We start from the raw sequence: 19,603 nt of genomic DNA on the forward strand, positions 1-19,603 counted from the left end.
ACACAGGCCATTGAAAAATATGGGCGGAAAGTGGGCAGGGCTTCAAGTCCATACTCCAATATAGCATGCCTCGCAGGGCAGCGCATGCGCTGCCTAGGCTCGACCTAAAAACGCATTGGTTAAACTGCTTCTAGTTTTTACATAAATATCTTGGTTACCTTAGACCTTTTCAGACTGCAGAAGAGATTATTTTGTAACTTGAATTTCCTCACTCTGGGGTTCAGGAGTGCGAAAGCAGCTGAGAGCATCCTGGAGATTTATCATGTGATGTGCAAAAGAGGTTGATGGCCTCCTAATTCTGAAATGTGATGAAAATAAATATTTTAGGGTCGAACCAAAACCAGGAAAAATTCATATGAATTCGTGTGATGCATACAAGGTTGAAACTGCTTTGAAGTAGTATTGAAACTCCCCAAAATATTGCATTCTGACATATATTTACGTTGTAAATTGTATTATGTTCCAAAACCTACTTTGCACAAATACTGTTGTTTGCATACAAACATGCCCAACAAAACAATGTGCAACCAAAAGTAAATGCTGATTTGGAAGGTTCGGGCTACCAAAAATATTATTTAGGCCTCCATTGAAATTGGCGGGTATATACTGAAATTGTGGGCACTGGTAACACCAGGGGAGACGGTGGGGATGGAACTTAGTACATAACAAGCTTGGCCTAAGTCGGTTCACTAAGCAATGAGGAACTCCTCAGTGAAATTGGTAATTCAGTGTCCGATTCCCCTGAGAATTCTTCATTTTGCCCCAAGAAGTCCATTTGAAGATTCCAGCTGCTTTTAGCAACTGAAATATCTTGGTGAAAATAAACAGATCCGGGTGTTACTACGGAGCGCATAATTCTGATGGGATCGGAAATTACTGTTAAGGGCCCATTGAATTAAGTAGCACTTATAATGTGGGCATTAGTGCCGCGCTCTAGATATAAACGCTTTCTTTTAATTTTGTGATCTTGGACATTCTCTTTCGTTTGTTTACTTTACGTCATATTCGTTTTTTTGACCTACAATATTAATCTTTTTCCCTATAGCAAGTTCTGTAGTTTAAAAAAATTATGTTTGCCTCTCCACACATGACAATCATTCATGTGCACTAAGGGGTCCGTGTACTTGGATCAAGACCTAATATTGGGCAGTTGGCCCTAGAGTAGCACACCAAGTGCACCCTCCTTATCTGAGTATTATTACCATCAACTCATGGTCTGTAGAGAACTGACCGTGGTGGCAGCAATAGATTCTAGTGGCAAAAAAAGGCCTTCTTCCCTGTAGCTAAAATGGTCTGTCATTCCCCTCAAACCAGGTTCATCATTTCAAATATGTGGGACATGGGTGTCATGCATTTGTTTGTACTTAAGGAGTACAGTAGAATATATGTGGATCGAGAGGTTAGCATGAGACTGTGGCAACCAATAAATCCCTTTAGTTTTCCTGAACAAAATGTAGTACATAAGATGGAGGCTGGGGAGAGCCCCACAGAGCAGTGTGAATTACATGGCTTCTGCATAGCCTTCCTGAGGTTCTTTGTAGTGCAGGCTCTACGATGTGAGGAGACCACGGACTTTGCGAGTGTAGGGAAAATGCCATGCCCACTCCTACTCCGTTGTTCCCTAGAAATAGTAATCCCTTCAGGTTGAGTTGAAGATGTGTGGTGTGGTCTTGAGATGCTGTGGCCCCGGTGGTGTGCCTAGCAGCTGGTGCACATGAAAATGGCTGGGTTCCAACAGAGTTCTCTACCGCATTTGTGGTCTTCCTTCGCAGAAACCAAGTGCCTTTGATTGCACAACATCTGAAGAGTTGAGACCACTCGTTGAAGGCCATCTGACCCGAATCCAAAGAGCCATGAGAGAGTCAGCGCTACTACAATATTGCATCAGTGTCCAGTATCAACCTTCCCTGAAGCATCATTGCAACTGGGTTGGACTTTATCCCTTGTCTAAGTGGGGGGGCTTGTGTTTGCCCCTAAGGAAGAAACACCAACGAAGACACACCAGATCTGGAATATCATCTCCATCTCACTCTGCTGTGCACAGCTACACCTTCTTCACCAGAGGATGCGCCTTTGCATTTGATAGGAGCCAGAGACTCCAACAATATCAGGTGGGGTGGGGAAGAGTCTGCTCACTTGCTCTTTGCGGTTGTGCAGAATCGCACGCGCTGGGAGCTGTGCAGCCGGAAAAAGCTGATTGATCTACTTGGAACTTTAAAGACTAAGGTACAATGTAAGAAATCGGATTGAAGGGACTGGAGGAACTTAGATGTACTATCAGGATCTTAGCCAAATTACTGCTGGGTAGATGACAGGGAACCCACTAGCTGGGGCAAAAAGACTGAAACTCACAAGTTTCCAGATAGAGCATTAGGCCTGAGGTTGAACTGAAAAGATTGCACATTACCTTAGCATTGGGAGAAGTATTTGTTAATAATAAATCATTTCTTCACATACTTCCATTAATAACTGTGTACCATATTCCTTTTTTTCTGCTTATATTCTGTGAACAATATTGTTTGACTGACGTAAAGTACTTGTATTATTCTTTGAGTAAAAACACTGTCTGGGCATTAAGTTATTGCTTTCTAGCAGTTCATTTAGTTCTGAGTCCCGACGCCACACCATCTCCTAAGTTAGGGGGTCATTACGATGTCGGGCGGATTTCCTCCACCACCGCCAGCCTGGCGGAGGAAATCTGCCCGACATCCACTGGCCAATTCCCCCCCGCCATATTTAGATGGCGGGGGGGACCGCGGCGATGTCAAAAACCGCCCGCCTGTTTTCCGCCCCGGTCGCCTTGCGGCCGGAGCGGACAATGAGTTACATGGTGGCGGTGTCTGTTAGACACCTCCCGCCATATTACTATGGGCATTTTCAAATGCATTTCCGTGGCGGCATTGGGCATGCGGAGACTCCCTGCGGGGGCCCCTTGCGGGCCCCCTGGGAGTCCGGGGCTTGGGGGGTGCACATGGGGGGGTTCCTATGGTACCCTCCCGCATCACAAAGTGCAACATGGCAGGCACCGCGCGGTGCCTGTCATGTTGTGTTTTGAAATGCACAACGTTCATTTTTACCATTGCGGCGGGGGGAGTTTTCAGCTCCGCCCGCTGCAATGGTAAATATACAGGATGTGCCCGCCTGTGTGGCGGGCGAATCCTAATGCCAAAATCGGGACCCCTGCCCTGTAGGCGGGCGGTCCACATTACCGAAAGGGTGGCGGGCGAGCAAAGCCCACCCGCCATCCTAATAAACCCCTAAGTCTTGTACTGCTTGACTTTGATGGTCAAGTGCTGAAGAGGTGCAGATGACAGTGACTTTAGGCCCGAAGATAACAGTAGGACAAGTCTATGATTGATACAATCAGAGCCCATTAACATGTCTGGCCTGGGATTCCTGAATACGTTCCCCCAGTTTCCATTGAACAAATGTGTGCATTCCGTGAGTTGTACTATTCATTATCTTTAAGAGTAGCTAGTAGACGAGCACATTCCGCAGCAGTGATCTGGTGTGTTGCTGGCATGGTGTGCTCTTGCAATCTTAGTTAAGGAGCATAAGGTGACATAAACCACAAGACAATGGTCCTCTGACACAAACATTTGTGTGTTTGGACTTGGCACTTATTCCTAGAAGCACATTTCAGTCACAGAGGATTGAGGCCTATGTCACACTATTTACACTGGGCACATTCAACGTCTATTGGCACTGCTTGTCTGTTAATTTCGGCATCCTTTTGTTATGTTTTCATTGTATTCAAACACATTACTGTCGATGACCATTACTTTCACTGGAAATGAATTTACAATAGTGTTACACAGATGTAGCTCTATGTTTCAGAATAAGATACGTTCTGAAATTACACAAAGTGGACGTACAATATTTCTAGTAAGAACCTATTTTTGTGGGGTTTAGAAAAGGGGATTGTTGCATCTAGGGTACTGATGCAAAATGTGCCATGATTTTCTGGATTCACTTTTAGATCCGTTTCGTATTGGGGTTGTACGTGGGCTTGAGTGGGACCAGAGAAACTGAGGAATGGGAGCATTTCCTGTCCAAGAGACAGAGACATAGAGGACGAGAGAGGAAAAGAAATAAAGAAGGAAGGAGAGAAAGGAACTCCTTTGCGTCTTGCCAGTCTAGTAACTACTAGCCTCGTGTGTGAGGCACGATTTAATTAGGTGTTTTATATAAAGCTAACCATTTCCTTAAGGCTACTTCAAAGCCATAGTAGTGAGGAGATTTTTCCAAACAAGCTCACCCGACACCAATCAGAAGTCAGACAGACATCAACTTAGTCATTTCGCATAGTTACATTTGCCAGTTCCCAGTGGAGGTGGGTGTAGCGCCTGTATATTTGAAGGAGAGAGTCTTAGCGGAGTGCCAATTTTTGTTAAATAAACACCCCGAGCCCTCAAGCCAAGCTTTAAAAGAGGACATTATAAGTTGTCGAAAGTAAGAAGGAACTCACTCTTCTTGAATCAAACGTAAGCTCAGTGAATGTTTCTGGTTATTTTGATCTATTAAAAATGCGATTTTGGGGAAGAGTGTGATCTCTATAAATTAGATTGACCTTCCACATTTTAGCCATATGTTTATGAAAATGTTTTCAAAATCCAACAATAACTCCTATCCCTGTTTAACTGTCATATTGAATTGTGTGGATTATTTGACGCACTCTTCTTTTCAAGTAGCACTTAAGTTTCATACAAACCGTATGCATTTGGTGAGGCGGTATCGAGGGCCAGCGTCCCAGCTCTGGAATGTGGTCCAGTACCACATTCCAGAGCTTAGTTAGACCATCATTTTGAGGGCACTGGTCATCCCAATGACCCCCATTGGATTCTGATTCAGAGAACTCCCAGTGTGATGCATGGCAAAAACATGCACTACTTGACACAGAAACACTAATTCCCACGTTATGCCCCAAAATCTCATAATCTGTAGTATTTCTAAATGCCTCAACCTCAGCCTTTTCCTGTTCAGTTACCAACGCGCACAATATTGATAACTTCGGGCACTGCAGCGGGGGAGGGGACTTGGAGTGGGGCAGGTTTACCTGGCAGAAATCTGCCCACCTCACAATGCAGCTCTCGGTGTGTGATGTGCTCACAATATAATGCTCCTATCATCTCTAAGAGAGGTTGCTCTCCTTGCAACCTAAAATACCTCCTTTCTAGGGAACATAAACCAGCTAACATTACTAAATTCTTACCCTCTATTGGCCTATCTGCTTTCTGACCCACCTCCCCTTACAATCTTAGCAGACCCATTAATGAATATTTCCCATTTAAGCTGCCTCATTCTGACACTTAATGCCTACCCTCCTCTGCTTGTCCTCCTATCTCACATTATCTTAGCTACCACTCGTTCAGAGCAATTCATCTCCTCAACCCACACCCCCATCTCCCCTCCATGAGCTGCCTGGTCCATCCACTAACAAAAGCCAGTAGTCCTTTGACGCTTAAACATGACAATAATACTATACTTAAGAAACTCGCCTGCCAAAGTGTTCAGTGCCAAGCCTCTTAATCGTTTTCCCAGCTAAAACACCCCTTCCCTCAAACCTACAATTTATGCCATATCAATAGCCAACTGACACAGTCGTAATTACTGCCTATGTATTCCCCAATTCCCTCTCAACTTGTCGCAATCATGCAACTGTGTTAGGCTACCCAAATGCCCATTCTACCTTCGCCCCTTCCTGTAGCCTTATCCTTAGACATCAACCTTGCTGCCCCATCCCAACACTCACGAGGAATAACTCAGTCCCTACTAAAACAGCCCGATTTTCTTAATTTCACTTAATTCACCCATTGCATCTTTAGGCAGGCTACGCTCCGGCCAAAACCCAGACCCAAACCCTTATTCACTTTCGTTGACATATGTCACCACTGTCTGACACATATCCACCTGCCCACAAGGCTCCTGATGTATGTCAAACTACTGCTTTCTGATGGTCCACTCCCATGTGTACTGCTTCTTTTGTTAGTGCCTGCACCTATCTCCAACGTGTACTCTTTCCTCAACGTTAGCTGACACCTGATTGGTATGATTGCACGTGGTAGGAATTAGCAGAGGAGGTTGTGATGCATTCATCATTTTAGCCCTTCATCTGCCTTGTCCGGAAGATAAAAGACTCCATAATTCACCAATAGACTAATAGATCTGTTAACTTACTTTTCATATTGTGTCCCTTCTCCTAAGCCCTCTACACCCTTTATGGTTCTGCTTAGATCTTCCTGGCTATCTAGCAGCAGCCTCCCTGTCCTAAAGGAAGAACATCCTCTCTATCTAGACCACCACTTCTGCTGACCCTTGTAATGTCATCCATTGATGTCCATTCCCATGCCTAAGCAACAGTTTATGTTTCAGCTGCCTTTTCCTTGAGTTTAAAACTCCATCTCAACTCCTCAGCACTGTGTTCCATACCCGTATAAAATTTAACACCCAGTAGTAGTCAACACTCTGATATCCACCAAATCACAGGTCATAATTGCTGATACCTTTACCTATATCCAACCCCAGCCCTTGCACAGGTTTCCTTACTCCAATCTTCAGCAAATGTGCCCTATTTTTTAACTGTAAACTTTCAAGGCTATTGTCACAAACATAAACGGCCATCCACACTTACTCCTGCACAGAAACATATTTCACCCAGTGTGGCTATTAACAAATTCTTATTCTCACTACTCAAGCCCCAGTGTCTTCTAAATTTACATCTCTCCAATACACCTGCTAAGTTACAATGCTCCCTCTTTTAAGCAACTCAAAAAGCCTCCATTTTGCATCACCATCTCAGTTGGTTCACTGTACTCTAGTGGGGGGAAGGTTTCTCTCCATTACAACCACTAGACCCAAATAGCCAGCACGGTATGGCTCCTGTACTGGATGCCATACAATGCTGGTATGGGCTGTACCTTCTCTAGTATTCCACATCCAGGCTGCCTCTGCTCCTGTTGGTCTACCGAAAGGGAAGGTCTGGCTAGTACTGTTTGGTTGGCACTGTGATTTGCCAATATACCACATTCTACTGCTGGAAGGCCTCATTTACAGGGAAGTTCTTTGCATCAAAGAAGGGGTCAGTAATTTATTCTTGGGCTCTCTGCTTCGGCTCCTAGTACTTAATAATTCCTATTTGTAAAGCGTGAACATATCACCCATTAAGGGTTTCAAGGCGCTGAGGGCCGTTGGTGAGATTAAGTGAGCTATTGCCCAGGGTCACATAATGCTGAGCTGAGATACCACCGGCTTTGGGAATCCAACCGTGAGTCCCGCACTCCAGAGTTAGTCGCTCTGGCCGCTGCGCCACACCTCTCTCTGTGCTTGAGCCAGTACTGGTAACATGTGGCCAGATCAGAATTTTCGGCCCTGGCAATTGTGCTATTAGGTTCCCGGACACAAGCAGATGCTGTTCTGCAGCCTCTTTTACTAGGTTTAGCATGACCTCTCCCTAGGCATAGCTGCAAAGTCTGATGGCAATCGACTCCTCTCCCCCCAAAAATGGTTCTGCTAGTACAAGGCGAAATACTGAAAGCAGAACTAAATAGTGGAGGGGAGGGGGAAAGGGAGTGGGAGAGAAAAGAGACAGCGAATATGTCACAGCCTCGTCAAGCATGACTCTCTTGGGGTTCAGGCCTTTGGTGATAGGGTTTTCACAGACTGGCATTCTCAGGTAGATTAGGCGCACAGTAAGTGTAAATAAAACACAAATTTATTTAGCTCCATCAACAGACATCAATATGTTTGCAATAATCATACTGTACAGAAGGTTTTGCTTACCAGCTTCAGAATAGCGGGCTACCGGAAGTCCATGCAACAGCTGACCAATGCCCAGCTACTAGCAATCCTGGAATCAATGGTAAATGAAATGAAACGCACCATAGTTAATGGGAGGATGCTTGCTAAAAAGTATAATCACTGGCAATCGCTTCGGGTAGTATTCCAACCACCCATTGTTCTTTTGCCCGCCATACCACCTCAGACTTGGTCCATCCATATGCAAATCTGTCTTGACCGTGCTCCAATAGGAGCAGTCCAGCCTGAACTGTCTAGTCAGGTCCTCGCTGAACAGGAACACCAGCAACCCACAACCTGTTTTATCCTGATTGGGGCTCATCAGTCGACTATAGCTTGTTTCCAGTGGCACAGTGACGAAGGACCCAAGTGTGGGCATTTCCTTTGTCACTTAGGGCGGTATATCAAACACCCAAACTGATGGAAATCAATCAATCAATCAATCATATCATTTGTAAAGCGCACTACTCACCCTTGAGGGTCTCAAGGCACTGGGGTGGGGAATGCTGCTACTGTTCGAAAAGCCAGGTCTTGAGGAGTTTTCTGAAGGTCAGCAGGTCTTGGGTCTGCCGTAGGTGGATGGGGAGGGTGTTCCAGGTCTTTGCGGCGAGGTGGGAGAACGATCTGCCGCCTGAGGTCGCTCTTCGGAAGCGGGGGACTGTAGGGAGGGCGAGGTCGGCGGAGCGGAGCTGGCGGGTGGGGGTGTAGAAGCTGAGTCGTCTGTTGAGGTACGTTGATCCGGTGTTGTGGAGTGCCTTGTGTGCGTGGGTGAGGAGCTTGAAGGTTATCTTCTTGTTGACCGGGAGCCAGTGCAGGTCTCTCAGGTGGGGTGTGATGTGGCTGCGGCGAGGGATTTCGAGGATCAGGCGTGCAGAGGCGTTCTGGATGCGTTGGAGCCATCTCATGAGTTTGGCCGAGGCTCCTGCGTAGAGGGCGTTTCCATAGTCCAACCTACTGCTGACAAGGGCCTGGGTGTCTGTTCTCGTTTCAGTGGGGATCCACTTGTAGATCCTACGGAGCATGCGGAGGGTGTTGAAGCAGGAGGAGGAGACGGCGTTGACCTGTTTAGTCATGGAGAGGGTGGAGTCGAGGATGACCCCTAGGTTGCGTGCATGGTCGGTGGGTGTTGGAGCAGTTCCCAGTGCGGTCGGCCACCAGGAGTCATCCCAGGCCGAAGGTTTGGATCCAAGGATGAGGACCTCCGTCTTGTCCGAGTTTAGCTTCAGTCGGCTGTTCCTCATCCATTCAGCAACGGCCTTCATTCCTTCGTGAAGGTTGGTTTTGGGAGTGTGGGGGTCCTTGGTGAGGGAGAGTATCAGCTGGGTGTCATCGGCGTAGGAGAGGATGTTGAGGTCGAGCCGATAGGCGACGTGGGCGAGCGGTGCCATGTAGATGTTAAACAGAGTTGGGCTGAGGGATGAGCACTGGGGTACGCCGCAGATGATCTCGGTGGCTTCGGAGCAGAAGGGGGGAAGGCGGACGCTCTGTTTTCTGCCGGAGAGGAAGGAGGTGGTCCTGTCCAGGGCCTTCTCTTGGATCCCAGCGTTGTGGAGGCGTGTTCGTAGTGTGTGGTGAAAGACCGTGTCGAAGGCGCTGACAGGTCCAGGAGGATGAGGGCCGCCGTTTCTCCGTTGTCCAGCAGGGACTTGATGTCATCGGTGGCGGCGATGAGGGAAGTCTCAGTGCTGTGGTTGCTGTGGAACCCGGACAGGGAAGGCTCCAGGATGTTGTTCTCCTCGAGGTAGCAGGTCAGTTGTTCGTTGACGGTCTTCTCGATGACCTTTGCTGGAAACGGGAGCAGGGAGATGGGCCGGAAGTTCTTGAGGTCTTTGGGGTCCGCCTTGGGTTTCTTGAGTAAGGCGTTGATCTCGGCGTGCTTCCAGCTCTCCGGGAAGGTTGCTGTCTTGAAGGAGGTTTTGATGACTTTCCGGAGATGGGGAGATGGGGTGCGATGGATGTGCTGGCTTTGTTGAAGATGTGGTGTGGGCATGGATCTGACGGAGATCCGGAGTGGATGATGTTCATGATTTTGATGGTGTCATCGTCATTGATGTTGGTCCAGTAGAGCAGGCGGTTGGTGCGGATAGTGGTCGTGGGGGAGGAGGTCTCAGTGGTTGTCGGGGCGGTCGTGGCGTTGAAACTGTTGTGGATGTCTGTGATCTTGCGGTGGAAAAAGGTGGCCAGCAAAATGATATGGCAAGCAGTAATGCCAATGCAGTGCAGAAAGTTGCCAGGCACCTTTGTAGGAAAAGTCAATTTCTTCAGTAGCACCACTGCCTACAGCACTCTGGAAGTCCCACCCCATATACTTTTCCAGCCCAGTATCCTCCGTGCCCCAGTTGCCACTGGCTGGTCTGCCATAGTCTTACGTAGATGCATCTTACAACTCTCCTTCACTGAGATTGCCAAACCTCCTGTTTATGCCTAACAGTATACTGCTCAAACATGTCAGGGACAGACCCCATACCTGGCCATGTTTGCATTGGCATTTTCCTGTCTCTTTGAGAAATACCCAGATTAGTACATGCTCTTCCCATGTTTCTACAGACGCTTGGTATGTTTGCCAATGTGGCAGGGCCCACTTTACTGTTCTTGGGAGTCTGGTATTATTGTTCAATACCTATGAGGCGGTGAACTCAGTGAAAAGCAACTTCCAAATCTCTTGAGCCTGCTTGACAACATCTTGCTTTATGGCCAGACTAGCTTTAGTGGCCACTACTGCACTGTGGCCACCAATCTACAATATTTCAGCAATCCGATATCCCATAGGGATTTGGGTACAGACATTATTATATACAAAGACCAATCCAATACCTGAGGGAAAATATTTCCAGATTAGTCGGCCTTTGTAATTCATTATTTTTTATTAAACTTGTCTTTGTTTTGATTATAAACTGTGGGAAAGACAGACAACAGCATTGCCACAGCAAGAAGGGCCGGTGTACAGCATCATCATAGCAGATGCAGGATTCTCTCCTCTGCTTCCCCGTACCCCTACTTAAAAGAGGGAAAAAATCATAAAGGAAGAAGGGCCAAATATAACATACCCGGGGTTCCCTATAAGAAACAAGTCAGTAAAGTAATGAGGCCAGGCACATGCAAATTCATTTAGCATGGATAACAAGCACCGATAACTATGCCTTTTATTAAAACGTGGTAGAATTTGTGTCTTTGTAGCTACCCTCATAGATCAATATGGAAATGAGTTTAGGGCTTTCATCATGTGTGGTGGGCAAGACATCTCTGGAAAGATGGAAAAAACATGTGGGTTCCATCTAGTGTCAAAATCCGTACAGTTATCATGACGAACTTTAGACAGTGATTCCATGGCCGGTATGTTCCATAGTAGGAGGTACCACTCAGCGATGGAAGAAAGGGCCTTTTTTCCCAGTGTGATGCCAGGGTGAGTTTTACTTCCACAAGACAATTCCACATCACAGTTCAGTCTGTAATACATTGGTCCTTCAATCTGGATGAACATAAGCCTAGAATGACAACGAAGATCTAACCTGGAAAAGAGCACCCTAGGATTTCCTTCAGGTCCACTAGGACTTCTTCCTAAAAGGGGCAGGGCCACCAGATATATTGGGAGTCTCCTAGCACTCCACGCCCTTGCCAGAACAATGGGTTAGAGGTAGTGAGGAGCCCATGCAGTTTAGCAAGATGGAGATACTTATCGGGCTTGACTTTATAATAGAACCTCTTCTCAATATTACGCCACAGGAATCCCTATTGTTTATCAGGGATAGCTCTGCTCAAAATGTCCCTTATATGTTTTTTGGGGTGTAACAACAGTTGCTTTTCTTTTTTAATTTTATTTTATTACAGTTGTTCATATATCGTGGACATTGTCTCAGATGTTTGTAAAGCACTGGAATGTGCAGACCTTGCAGACAGCACCAAGTTAATGGGGGCGTACAAGGGACTGTACGTAGGATTTAGATGAGTTGTAAGTTAATTACGTCAATGAAAAAGTCACCGGTATTGGAGTCACAGGTTAATGTGATTACATCGTCAAACGCGTGAACATACATTTTCCAGGTGTAAGATTGGCAGTTTCATAGGATGCGCCTGGGCCACCTATGTGGGTAAGTACACTGGTCATAAGTAGGTTACAACTGTTTCCTGGTGTTCCAGGCAGGTGGTGGCATTTAGGTTGCGAGGGGCAGGTAACATTCAAAGCTGCAGTTTTTGCTTGCTGAGTTATTAGAAGATGTTGTTGAGCCTTGGATTCAAGGAAGATTTGTTCCAGAGGCTTGAGGCCTAGCTCAAGAAGGCTCGCTATGTTTTCCTTTTGATTTTTCTGGATTGCTGGTCTTTCTAAGATTATGCTCTGTAGTGTGCGGCTTAATATGGAGCATTTCTCTGCTAGTTAGTCAGGTGTATTGGTGTTTACAGTCCTGAAGGCAATGCAGAAATGTTGGACTTCCCATGGGCTTGATTTCTCAAAGCGTTATAATTCTGTATTCATAGTTCCCTTTGCCCACTTATCAGGTACATGGGTGAGTGGAAAACATTTATACAAAAAGTTATCGTGCTGTTCCTAACGAAAGAAAGAAGTTGATACAGTCAGTGATGCAGGTGAATTATGGTAGGGTAGTCAGAAGGTCACCCTGGGAATCCATTTTGTTGGATTTAATGCCCTCACACAACCTTTCAGGTGTCATGCTTCATCATTTGGGCCTGCTCCTCGTTGGGTCGGCGGTGCAATACCCAACGGGCAACACCTCATAGAGGGGCTCTTTAGCGGAGATCTTTTTCCAACTGCCGTATGGATGAAGTGCGGGTATGGGGCCAGAACTAAGAGGTAGACGTGGATGTGGTGGGTTAAAATAAAGCTAGTGGTACTGGGAATACTTTATTCAGAAGGGCCACTGCCTTAGTTAAAAACGATTAACCTGGAGGAGAGTAGTGGAAAATAATGTTTCCAACTCTTATCCAGGAATTATTGTAGTCCGGTCAACTTGTTTCTCGCTATAGTGAGTTTGTCTAGCGATTCTTCAGGACCAAAAATGACTAACTAGCAGGTATCTAATGGTGAAAGAAACTGTCTACACTAATTTACCTAGGGTGTGGTGTGTGTATGCTCGTATGGCTACCACACTGATGGGTGGAGGGGATAACAATATTATATTACCCTTCTTCAAGTTGTGATTGTCAGTACCTGTTAGGAAAAGAGGCAAAAGCATATCACAAACAAGTTGATAGAAAAAAGCATCAGTGACCGTAGTACTTGTGCACTTTGCATGCCAGTGGGAGTCAGGCGTGTCACAACACCATTGCACAAGTGTATCAGGCACTCTCAGATGTGGAAATTCAGTGAGAGTGACATGTGAAAATATAAAAACATTAGGTTAGAAAATACCAATTTGGTATTCCTCATTTACAGCTATTCAAAATTCACCTAGCGTTAAAAACAATCAGACAATGACAGTGTCCAGCGGGTAAAGCTTCAGGGAGATCTTCCACCATAAGGCTATATATAGGGAAACATCTTAATGACTTCTAATTATACACATTGATTGGATAATGATTACAATCCGGTGTCGAAAGTGTATTCATCAGACCTGTATCAGAGTTATACATTTAGGCTTTATAATTGGACACAACTAAAAACAAATGTTACAGCATATTGAGACTGAAAAGTAGGTAATAACTATGCCCCTGGTCCTCATGACTGAAACCTCTATATAGTATCAGGGGACTGAGGGGATAGTAGATGGCTGGTCCCCACTCTCATGCCTCAATATGAGGATATGTTTATCATAAAAGTTGGGTCTTGTGTGGCTGAATTTGGGGTGGGAAGCTGTATAGGTGTATGCAATCGTAACACCGGTGTAAAATAACATTGCAGGAGACCACACCATTGTTCCTTTACACGTGGTCATTAGAAGATGACAAGGTAATGAAAGAAGCCGCTATTTATCGCGGTTGGTAGGGTAGGTTACTCTTTTGTTTTTAAAGAGTGGGCAGCTCCGTATTACTCAGGGTACCCATGTCAGTGCTGATCTCTAAGCATTAACACGTGGCTTGCAGGTTTGTGTGGGGCAGATGCAAGGGCAGGAGCCCTTCTATCGAGCCTGCTTTGAAAGAATCTCGTTTAGCCTAAGCGTGTGTGAAAGCTAGTCGGTTAGAGTCACTAGCACTGGGTTAAATGTCCTGCTGACTCAATGGGACCGTGCGATTACAAAGCCTCGGGTGAGCTGATTGGTTAGTAGCTCGTCTGATTATGGTGCGGGGAGCACCATGTTGTGGTATCATTACCGAAAGCTTAATGATATAATTTTAACAGGCTCTACTCGCTCGTTCCGTTTGGGGAACCCTTTGTCTACATGCTGAATACAATGTCGGGGGTTATACCGGACCGTTACTGACAGTGGTGACAAGACGTTATGACGTTACTCCGTCAAGTTCGAAAAACGGTTTAACTGTATTAAAGAAAGCGCTGAATTTAACCCTCCATAAGTCGACAGCCAAACGTAAATGTTTGACTCCACTTACTTGGTATTTCCTGAGCTTCGCTTTTAGCACCTACCCATCGCCGCTGGAACCGGGTGGATGGAGTGGGTGCTACGAGTTCCGGTTTTATGGATTGTGCAACACACACCTGATTGGTTTACTGCGGTGGGGGCCATCTTGTAATGTCAAACACGGCGAGAAGTACGTAGTATAAAGGTTCAAAGACCTTGCGATTTATATTCACGCAAATTTAATAAAGGATGGCTCGAATTCAGTTATTTAAATATGAATCCACTTGAAAATAAATTCTCCATAATGAATCTAATGACAACGTTGGAGAATAATAAAAATTATGATTATTTAATATGGTGATCAGTGTTGGGTGCTAGTATTGCCATATAAGTTTGCCAAGATAGGAAGGCTTGTTTTATCAAGGGCTATTTAGGGCAGAGCTACCACATTTAGAAACGCATATAATTGGTGTTAATATGCAGTATTGCTTCGGCCATCTTGGAATGGTAGATTCATGTAGTGATTGTCATACGTGTGCCATGTACCGGAGGTGATAGTTATCTCCACGCTTTCTCTTACTAAATCTTGTCTCTCATTATATTTTGGGGTGACGTCAGTTTGTGTATTGCAGTAGATAACAATCCAGTGCATTAGTTAGAGGCTGGTCCAAGGTATGTCTTCATTAAGACCATTACTGTCACAAGATAGTCTATGAATCCAACGCTGTTCTTTGTAGAACAGCCCTTCTTTGGATATATGTTGACATGCTTCTAAGATAAGCCATTGGAGGGAGTCTGGGGTATGATTTGTTTCCAGGAAGTGCTTGCACATTTTAGTGTTGCTTTTCTTACATCTGAAGTTACTGCGGTGTTCAGATATTCTGGTCTTTATATTGCGTGTCGTCATGCCTATGTAGTATAAGTTACACGGGCATATTATCAAGTAGATACAGTTTGTGCTGTTACAGTTTGTGTGGCCTCTCATTTCCCACTTAAAAGATTCAGATAGGGTGATACTTTTGTATTTCTTAGTGAATGGGCATGCCGCACAACTGCCACAAGGGCAGTGCCCAGTCACTGGTGGCAAGTTCCATAGTGTAACTTGTCGGTTTGGTTCATTTCTAGTCTTGGGTCTAGTGTGGATCAAGATGTCTTTTATATTTTTTGACCTTTTGAAGGCGAACCTTGGTTGATCTAAATTTAAGGTGCCAGTGTTAAGTATGGACCAATGGCGTTTCACTATTTTTCTTATCTGGTTAGACTTTGGTGTGAACGTCGTCACACATGTCATTGGTTGAGCAGCCAGGGGATTCTTTTCTCTTGGTTCTATCAGACTCTCGCTGTTATTGTTCTGCGCTCTCTTCATACTTCTTTTTATGTCTCTGGTTGGATACCCTCTTTCTCTCAGATTCCTAGATAATATAGCAGACTCAGTTTTGTAATTAGCCATAGTGCTACAATTGCGTCGTATTCTAAGAAATTGCCCAAACGGTAGGTTGGATCGTAGGGCTTTAGGGTGATGACTGGTATAATGTAACAGACTGTTACGGTCTGTGCTTTTCTTAAACAGAGTAGTACTAAGGGATCCCCCTTCGATACTTATTTTCAAGTCAAGGAATACTATATGACTGTTAGAGGCCCTGATAGTAAAAGTTAGGTAAGGATTGATGTTGTTAATCCACCCAAAGAACTCTGTGTATGAGTCTTCGTTTCCTGACCAAAAAATCAGGATGTCGTCTATGTAACGTCTCCATAGCTTAATATTCTCTTAGTAAGGGTTTGTCAAAGAGGATATGTGGTTCTCTTCAAAACTGGCCATATAAAGGCATGCTATACTGGGGGCTACCGTGCTCCCCATGCAAGTTCCCTGTATCTGATGGTAATAGGTACCTTTAAATTCGAAGAACTTCTCAGTGAGGACTTTTTCAGCACACTCCATGATAAAAGGAATGGGTGTTGCAGACGTCCATTCAGTTTTTTCGAGTGCCGCCTCCATAACTCCTAGGGAGGCCCTCTGGGGGATGTTGGTATAGAGGGCCTCAACATCAAGGGTTATTAGAAAATCAATGGACTGTGCCTCACCATAGTCTTGCAACAGACGCAGCAGGTCTGTTGTGTCCTGGATATAAGAAGGAATTTGTTTCACCAGGGGCTGTAGAAAATGGTCGCAAAATGTAGACAGAGGTTCTAGCACTGAGTCTATACCGGAGACAATGGGTCGACCCGAGACTGGAGTTACCCCTTTGTGTATTTTGGGCAACGTATAAAAATACGGTACCCTAGGGTTTTTATTCACTAGGAAATCTGCCTCCTTTTTACTCAACCAGCCTTGACATTCTGCTGACTCAACCATACTCATGATGGACAGTGTGAGACGTTCTGTTGGATTCTGTGTGACCGCCTTATAGTATCTTGTGTCATCAAGTTGCCTTAGACACTCTGTCTCATAATCCACTGTGTCCATTATTACAGTGGCACCCCCTTTGTCAGCTTATTTGATGGTTAAAGAGGGGTTGTTGGCTAATGTGTCCAAAATGTTTTTTTCTTCCTTGGAAATATTGCTATACGTAGAGGGGTTAGATAAGTTGTTAATATCTCTTAGAACAGCTTGTTCAAAAGCGAGAACTTCACTTGGTGTCACACCGCTGTGGGGGGTGAAAGTGGAGGCGTTGTGTAGGCCAGAGTCATCCAGGGGTTTGTGTGGTTTTCCATCAAAGAAAGCGTATAGTCTTATCTTCCTGAAGAATTTTTGCAATTCAACAGTTTGAAGAAAGTTATCGGTTCTGGGAGTTGGGACGAAAACAGCCTTTAGTGGGGGTAAGGTGGTGATCAGGGAACCGCTGAACAGAGAATTGCCAAAGCCAATGTGCGACAAAGTAAGGGTTTGGACTGCGGCAGGACAGCCTGTGCCAGGTCAGTAGGGCTTGGTCTTTATGAAAATGCTCAGCATGAACCAGAGTGTCTGGGATATTTCACTCACCTGATCCATGAAGGGCATAGTAGCCTTTTGGACAATCTCTGCAGATCAGTGTTGAATTTGATGTCAGTGTAAGCTCAGCTGCCATTTAGAATGAATGACTGAACGAATAAAAAACCCTGATCAGGCACTGATCACCTCAGGAAATGTCTCTTGGTGTTGGTCCTAAAGGAATCAGAATAAGAGAGTTTTCAGAGCAGCCTTGAGGCTGGAATAGGTAGGGAAGGCTCTGGCCTGTGGAGTAAGGGAGCTCCACAGATCAGGTCCTGCCACTGAAAAAGCTCTCTCTCCCCTAGATTTAAGGTTTTATCTGGGAACGATGAGTAAGGCGTGATCCTGGCGAAGCAGAATCTGCATCAGAAAATAGGGCCTGGTTCTAAGGTTTTATGCGAGAGGGCCAAATTGATTATAAAGAATGTGCATCCAGCACACCAGTTTAAATCTTACCCTATCAGCAACTGGGAGCCAGTGTAGTGAGGAGTGGAAGGAATATACTGCTACATTTTGGACCCTCTATAGTCATGCTATTGATATATAGGCTTCTGAGGTAATCAAGTCTTGAATGAACGATTGCCCATATTACCATATATTTTGATGTCTTGCCTAGGCAGCACATGCGCTGCCTCTCAAGACATGCCATTTCTACTGTATGGACTGTCAGCACGCCCATCCGTTTCGATTCATTCCTTCATGTGGCTTTCGAAATTACTTTATTTTCGTTGGCGTATGGTGTACATTTGTCCCTCTTTTTGTTGTTTTGATGATGCCCTGGAGACTGGGCCTGCTACATAGAGCACTTAACTGTTGGCCATAGTAGTTAGTTTTGGCGCAATACTTTTTCTTTTGCCTGGGCATGTTTGACTTTCTGAACGCACTCAGCAAAGTCCCGCAAATCATGTCCTCGTCTTGTTTTCCACTGACTTTGGTTTCACAAGAGCTTTTTTCAGCCGGAGGCAATGTTGTTGGTTTCATTAGCTCCAATGTCCAAACCATAAATAATATACTTACTTTATTCATTTCATTGTATTAATCTTTAGTCAGTTTACACATAGAAACCATAAAAGTACGCAAAAAAGAGCGACACAATTTACATAATACAAATAGAAATATTACAATTAAATAGCAACAGAATCACGTCTCAGTGCCCTCTGCTAATAACTGAATATAGGGATTTGAGTATAGCAACACAGGCCATAAAAAGTAGGAAACAAAAACCTACTACACGGTCCGCTACGTTAGTGTTTATATTAGCCTAATGCTGGTCTCACATGATCAGTTCAGTGCAGTGTACAAAAGTCTTTTTTCGGCTACATGAACAACCCTGAAAACTTCACTTGTTGGAGCACACATAAATGATTAAAAGTAAGGGGATTCTCTTGTGCGTCGGATATTATCTTCCTAGGTAGAGCAGTCTTAGAAATACCCTAAGGAAGTGTGCTAAAATTATGGAGCGGACATGCCCGGTTACTCACCGGTAATACCCATTACTCCGAGTCCTGGTCTCCCCGTCCCATTCCTGATACATGAGCAGCTAGTCTGCTCTAGAGAACCCCTACCTAGCTGAGCTGTTGGCACTTCCCCCTAGGATGACGTCACCATCACGTGACTACAAAAGGGGGAAGTGCCGGAAGAATCATCCTGAAAATACCAAAGACAACAGAACGAAACACATACAATCACCCACAGAAAACCCAAAACAGGGAGGGAGGGGAGGGCTCAGGAATGGGACGGGGAGACCAGGACTCGGAGTAATGGGTATTACCGGTGAGTAACCGGGCATTACCTCCTCGTCCTGGTCTCCCCGTCCCATTCCTGATACATGAGCCCATACCCAAGCACATGGTGATTGTAAGAAGAAAACAGACCAGAAGTATGCCAGAAAACAGGTCCATTTTAATCAAAGCAAACAGAACAAATCATAAATCAAGCACCGCAGACAGGACACTAGTCCCAAAGGCAGCGGAGGCCGCCATCCCCAACTCCAGACGATAATGGGCAACAAAAGTGTGGGGAGAAGCCCATGTAGCAGCATTGCAAATGTCTCGCAAAGAGGCACCCCTGAACATGGCCCAGGAGGACGAAACGCTCCGAGTCGACCGACCCTGAACAGTAGAAGGCAGGGGACATTGGACCGAATCATAAGCAGAAACCACTGCGCCCTTGACCCAACGAGACAAGGAGGACAAAGAAGGACGAAGCCCTAGACAGGGAGTCAACCTTACGGAAACCAGCCCTACGCTCCAAGTAGATGTGGAGAGCCCTCAACACATCCAAAGAATGGAGGAGCTCCTCCTCAGGAGAGGCAGGAGCAGGAAAAAATACAGGGAGAACAATATCCTCCTGACAGTGAAAAGTGGAAATC

At 45.3% G+C, this 19,603-nt stretch overlaps 1 protein-coding gene across 1 annotated transcript in view; it reads left to right on the forward strand.

The window, feature by feature from the left end:
• The window catches only part of LOC147733145 (RH-like protein IC), a 298,869-nt gene that overhangs the window by 13,372 nt on the left and 265,894 nt on the right, over positions 1-19,603 (forward strand). The window lies entirely within an intron of this gene.

Source organism: Lissotriton vulgaris, chromosome 2_1, assembly GCF_964263255.1.
Source record: "Lissotriton vulgaris chromosome 2_1, aLisVul1.2, whole genome shotgun sequence".
Lineage (NCBI taxonomy): Eukaryota > Metazoa > Chordata > Amphibia > Caudata > Salamandridae > Lissotriton > Lissotriton vulgaris.